We start from the raw sequence: 6,766 nt of genomic DNA, 5'->3' as shown, positions 1-6,766 counted from the left end.
GACTGGATGGTTGTTATCCCTTCTTTGTTTGTGCCAAGCACTTCCTGGCTGTGATGTCAGAACAGCTGGGCAGTGATCTTAAAAAACAAATATTCATTTATCCAACATGTGCTTATTTTTTACATTTACTAACCTGTAGAGATGTTTGATCAAGAGCTAAACAAACTTATATCATTTTATTTGGCTGCATTCATGTAATAAAAAAAATGCCACTGCTTTCATAAAAAAATGCAATTTAAATAGTTTTTCTCATTTTAAGGATTTCAATAATGAGATTTGCACGTGTGCAGAACTGTGCATCAGATACAGTAATACATTTTGGTCTTTTAAGTTTGAGTTAAATGTTCTTCTTGGGAAATATTTGCTTTGAGATGATTCATCTCTATCTTAGTTGTGTTTCTGAACAGAACAGTCAAAGTGCGCTCGGAGCACAAACACCGTGCGTAATTACGCACATGGATGAAAGCTCTCTGACTTCATTCTTCATGAGAATGGCGGCAGGTTTAGAACATTCAGAGCGCTTTTATTTCCAGAGGAGGTAGCTTTGGAGTTAGTTGAACACCCCTCCTCCCCCCCCGTCTCTTCTTTTTCACCCCCCTCTCTTCAGCTGCCGCGATATTTTCCAGCTCTGGAGCCTCAACCGCGCAGCTCGATCGATTCGCATTGATTGTCCCTGACGAGCTGCTCCACTTTCTAGCCAATGTCAGCCAGTCTGCGATCGGGAAGGAGAGAAATGAAGGAAAATCTCTGCCGCCCTGGCGGTGTCATTTCCACACACTTGGGTTGGCCGCCTGCCAGCAGACAGGACGGAGGGAAGAAATGGAGTGGACTTCAGAGGAGGCAGAGCCGCGGCTCAGGCTGAGCTCTTCTCACCTTTTGGACGTTACTGAGGAGAAAAATAGATCGACTTGAATTTACATGATGAAGGTCTCTCCTTGATACAGAAAAACAAACTTCTACTTTTACGCACACCCATCGTCACTCATCCAGGTGCTAAAACGTGGCTGCAAGGACTAATATGTCATTTGGATAACTAATACTCCCGCTGTAACGACAGAATAAGCCACACGATTAAGGTAAGGCAATAGCAACAAAGAATGGACACTTTTTATCTTATGAACCCGGACTTTTATTTTGAAACAGCAGCTTTTCTCTCCCCCATCTGTCCTGAGATCAACCTCGGATGCGCGCGGCTGAAAAAGTCCACTTCGGTTTTTCCGCGAAGCTCCAAAAATCTATGAAATGTGTTTGCATGTTCCTCTCCGCGAGCGGGGATGTAGAGGTGGGATCGCAAAGGAAGCTCGGGGAACCCACGCGCTCTGCCGCGGAGAAAGTGCGCGTCTCCCCCGGAAAAGCAGCTGACATTCAGCGCGTCGGGCTTCCTGCGGCGCCTGGCACCATCACACGGCCCCTGAGCGGGACTGTGCTGGAGGAGAAGCAGCTTTTTCTCTGCCCCTGGCTTGTTTTTGTCACCCAGTTCGGCTCGGCAGTCAGGCTGAGGGGGACGGAGGAGGGAGAGAGAGAGGGGGGAGAGAGAGACGGACCGCTCGGACTGTGGGAGCCCTCCCCTCTGCTCGGATCTGCTTTGGTAGGTGCGAATAAAAACGGGCCCCTGTTTGCAAATATGCAGATATAGATGGAAGGGGGTGGGTGGACTGTGTGTATGCGTGCGTGTGTATGTGTGTAGGGGGGTGGAGTGGGGGGTCATACTTTGTTAAAGTCTGTTGAAAGTTGCGGATGTCACCTATAACTGGAGCGATGGGTTCAACTGGACACCCTGAGAGGTTTGCCTGCAGACCGCGCGCGCTGGTCTCTGCTCCTCGTGCCCAGACTAAAAGCCTCCACGGGTCTCGTAATGAAAATAAAAAATACAAATAACAAATATAAATAAAAACGTAAATCAGTGTTTTTGGTCTTCTGCGCTGTTTTTGCAGAACACGCAGCTCGGAGCGGATTCTCCGATCATTTCTCTTCCATCAGCTGTTCCTCAAAGTTAAAGGCACCAGAAGTGATTTAAAGATTTACCAGCGCTCGTGTTAAAGTCGATATTTTAAACGTTTCCGTCTTAAAACTTTTCTTTTTACGCGTTACAGACGCGCGTAAAATTTAAACAACAAAATGAGGAAAATATCTTTTCCCTTCATTTAATTTTTCCTTGGGGATCAGTTGAAAGTTGCCAGGTAGCTTTTGACCCGTGAATTTACAGCCCCCCCCCCCCCCCTCCCCCGCAGTAATCCGCAGCTCCAGGTGCTCCATCTGTAATTTGAAGTCAGAGCGCGCGCGGCGCGATTGTTTTCCTCCTCCAACTTTTTTTTGTGTGCGCAGCCTAATTAGAGGGAAAGAAGACGCAGCGGGTTCTGGACAAAGGATGGAGCCTTGAATCCAATTATTGCCACCAGGCTTTCTCTCTCTGTGCGCGCGTGTGTGCGCGAGCGCACGTCGCAGTCGATTGGAGGTTGTGGAGCTCACCAAAGTGAGGATGGATGGAGAGCTGGTGCGCTCGGGCTCTGCTTCTCAGCGGCTTCACAGATAATGATTCACATCAGGAGACAAAGCTTACCCCCCCCCCCCTCACCCTCGGAAAACAAGCTGTTACCTGGCACCTGCGCATGCACTGACGTCACAGTAACGGAAACTCACTTAGGACTGATTCAGGCACGGACCCACGCTGCTTCCTGTCGGTTTGTAAAGCAGCTCAGTGAGAGGAAGCGCCCATGACACCCCCCACCCCCCCAGCCATTTGATGGGCGGCTGTGATCTGTGATTTCTATTAGCAGGACTGTTTATCTCATCAATAATTCAGGAGTAAGGGCTTCCAGGGAGAAGGTGTCCTGGGGAGACAAACCTGTTGGGTCCAAGCCAGAGTTTGTTGATGATTAATCAGTTCTACCGTCTCTGATTTGTGATAAATCAAGGTTTAAAACAAAACTAGAACTAAAACAAACAAAACCCCAAAGAATTAAATCTCCACTGGCCCTTTGCTTTCCTCCATCACCTATTGACTGAACTGAAATCGATGCCTGAACTAACCAACCGTTCATCCATCAGTCAGCTGTCACTGATGCACATTCATTTGTGCACATTTATTTTTTTTAACATTAAACGTCAGTTTTAAAATATCTTGACTGAACCAGCTGCTCATGTTTGTAGCTGTAAGCTGAGCGCAGCCTGTGAAGGACGCATGTTCATGCAATCGTCATGGTGGCGCTATTGAGAGTTGATTTTTAAAACATAAAGTTGAGCTTCTCTCGTCTGTGGGCGATACGTAACTCGCAGTGAACAATTCGTTTTACTGAAGACGCAGGAGCAGCAAACACCAATCTGATTCATCAAACTTTAGTCACGATGCGATGCTATCAGTATTTAAATGCATCGCTGAGATTCAATGTATTACACAATAAAAAAATAAATCAAAAACTCTTTTGTGAAGCCTAACTCACATTTAACAAATAATAAGAATGGTACTCATTTCAAACAGCTGTCAGCTGATGCATTTTTAAACTTTCTTTATGAATATACATTTACCAACATGATCAGGGTGAAGCACACTTTGGGTGTTTGTTGCTGTTTATAGTGGTGCTGCTGCAGTTCTCCTCCTGAACAGTAGGCATCGCTAATGAAACAACAATATCACTAAAGAGCAGGAGAGGCAGAAATGGCTGCTAAAATAGGTGAATCTGTTGTTCAAATACAAAACACAACAACAATCAACTTTTATTTTTGAGAGCGTATGGAGAAACAAATCTGCGCACAGATAGTTAAAAAAAAATCTAAATTAAATCAGTAGATTGTGTTTTGCTGTTCCATACTGCATTTTTCTAATTATAAGGTGCATTAAGCGAACCAAAACAGATAAGTCACATTTTATTCAACTCATTCACAATAGCCACATAAAATTGGTTCGAGGTCAGTAAACACAACCAGAGTTAATACATAAGGCGCACCGGATTATAAGGCTCACTGTAGATTTTTGAGAAAATTAAAGAACTTTAAGTGCGCCTTATAATCTGGAAAATGCGGTATTTATTCCCCAGAGCCTGCATCAGCACATTTGTGCACCACCAAAACAAAACCATTCATGCTAATCTGTAGGAGTCTTTACGTCTCTAGAAGCAACAGTTTAGATCGTTTGTCTCAGAGTTTTGTTGAAAAGTTACAATTATCTAAATTGAATCTTTAATGAAATGGTGTTTGCGTACACCAATATAAAATCTTTGAGATTAGGATTCTTTTGTCTTGGTCCACTTCGACCAATCACGATCTCTTCCAGTCAGAATTAAACAAAATTTTTCTAAACTGAGCTCATTCAAAGAACTATCTACAACAGGTAAGATGCTAATTGTTAAAATTATTCTACAGGGCTTCACCTCAAAAGATCCAAAGTCTTTCAGTTAGCCGACGACCTGTTTATTATTTGTAAATGTTTAACAGGAACTGAATTTATTTTTATTTAGTTATGTTTCTTTACCAGACGTTTAACGTGTCAGCTTTGACAGCACAGTACTTTATGTAAGCAATGACTGCTTTTACAGTAACGATTTCACGAGCACCAAAAGATATTTTATGAATCTGTGTTTACTCTGTCAGTGTGAAGCTGCTGATTAGAAAGTCAGTTCTGATTGACCACGAGAGAACTTATTAGAGTTAAACATGGAGGAAATGTTGCAAATATCAAATACTACAAATACATCAGATAAATAAGACTACATGAACATGACAGGCGATGTGGTGATGTGGTCAAGTTTGTAATCAAGTTAAACAAACTAGTTTTTAGTAAAAGTATATCTACTGTAAATACTGAAAAGAGGAGCTTTAGAGTTTTAAGCTGTAGTAGAATACACCAAGCCTCATATAAAAATTCAAGAAGATAATTCAGTTTGAAGCTGATCTCTTTGACTTGTCAAAAAAACATCAAATCATTATAATTGGAATTTAGGCTTAACAAATATTTAAAAGCTTAGCATTCCCTACATGAAGGCATTTTGTCCCCAGTCACAGAGCAAAGAGGGGAAATGGAAACACCCTCTGTCCGTCTGTCAACTTGAAAAATAAACGAGATACTGATGTTCACTTTGGTGAGTGGCTAAATCTAGGTGCACGAACTCACCATCAAACATTGGGTTATCACATCAAAATCCAAGATGGCTGCCACCATCATATATTTATATATGCATATACAACCACCACTATCATTTCAGGAAACTATGCTTTCTAATTTGTTTATGTTGCTTAAAAATATAGTTTTCTCAAATGATTGGGGTGGCCCAGGATTAGTCTTTGGGGCCAAGGCCACCATTGGCCACCCACTAACTCCTGGTCGTGGATAAAGTTGCTCCCTCCACTCTCCAGGATCCGTCACTCTGCGCTGCCTCGGACAAGAAAACACAAAACCTCCCTCTGTTCTTCTCCACAGTCTAACTCCTCCCCACTTGAATGATTATAACTTTGAAAGTTTTTATTTAACACAAAGCAATGTGTCATTTGAACTGCACTTGAATATTTTGAACCAAAACCATTAAGGTTTGTTCAATTCCAGTCCAGAAAAACACTCATCTCCAAAACTACAAACATTCTCTAGTCACATTCCTCAGAGATGGGGGGCATGGGCGTACCGCTCGTGTTTTTTGTACCAAAGCTTAAAATAAAATAATTATATTTTGATAAATGACGGAGTTCTGGTTGTTCTGGTGGAGTTAAGCTCAGCTGCAGGTTCTCTTGTGATCAGTTAGTGCTTGGCAGTGGTGGAGAAAGTACTCAAACACTGTACTTAAGTAAAAGTAGAAATAAACAGACAAAAATGTACTCTAGTAAAAGTAGAAGTACCACATTAACATTTTTGGTTACGTAAAAGTAAGTATTTGCTTTTAAAAATATTTAAAGTATTAAAAGTAAAAGTACTTCCTGAATGTATTACCTAATGCAATGGTCTACAATATCATTAAGTGTATGTATATTTTCTGTAATACATTAATAGTGTTGTGACATTTTAATGAACAATGCTGCAGATATTACATGTTTTTATTTGTTTACTCTGTGACACAGTTCACTCTTGGACTTGTGATTCTGTGCGTCAGAATTTCAGGGATGAGTTAAATACCATTAAGCAAACTAAGAAAGTGGAATGATTATACCTTTGAAAGTTTTTATTTAACACAAAGCAAAACCATTGTGTCATTTTAACTGCAGTAAACACATTTAAGTAAAAGTTGTCTGAAAAAAGGAGCATTAGACCTAACAAAGAGCAGGTTCTGATCATTTCAACTCCAGTTTGTCATCAACTCTAGTTAAAATACTGTCTAGTCGACCTTGTAATGGGTCAATAGTGAACAATATTTTAACTTCCTGACACCATTTTCAAAACTTGGACCTGAGTGTCGAGTCATTTGGAGACATCTCTTGTCTCCTAACATCATGAAGTGACACATTTTAATGTTGCAGCAAGAATTTATTGTTCAAGTTCAGAAGAAGTTGGTTTTTAAAGTTTTCTGAGTCAAGTTTGGCTCTTTGGGGATAAAATCTGTCCTGTTGTACTGAACAGTCTTTCAATAGTCTTTCAATAATCTTTCAATAGTCTTTCAATAATCTTTCAATAATCTTTCAATAGTCTTTCAATAATCTTTCAATAATCTTTAAATAGTCTTTCCTCTTTCAATAATCTTTCAATAATATTTCAATCTTTCAATTGTCTTTCAATAGTCTTTCAATAGTCTTTCAATAACCTTTCAATAATCTTTCAATAGTCTTTCAATAATCTTTCAATAATCTT

The 6,766-nt window shown here is 40.8% G+C and overlaps 1 protein-coding gene across 1 annotated transcript in view; it reads left to right on the top strand.

Moving 5' to 3' along the window:
- Positions 1–1,170: 1,170 nt before the first annotated feature.
- cxxc5a (CXXC finger protein 5a) overlaps positions 1,171–6,766 on the top strand; it is a 37,734-nt gene continuing 32,138 nt past the window's right edge. The window contains exon 1 of the mRNA XM_037687417.1: positions 1,171–1,588. The gene's annotated coding sequence lies outside the window, so the exon portion shown is untranslated. The remainder of the gene's footprint in view (positions 1,589–6,766) is intronic.

This window comes from Nematolebias whitei, chromosome 14 (genome assembly GCF_014905685.2).
Source record: "Nematolebias whitei isolate Nwh7 chromosome 14, NemWhi1, whole genome shotgun sequence".
In the NCBI taxonomy this organism is placed as follows: Eukaryota; Metazoa; Chordata; class Actinopteri; order Cyprinodontiformes; family Rivulidae; genus Nematolebias; species Nematolebias whitei.
Note: the sequence above shows the minus strand (reverse complement) of the source record. Positions and strands in the feature narration are given on the sequence as shown.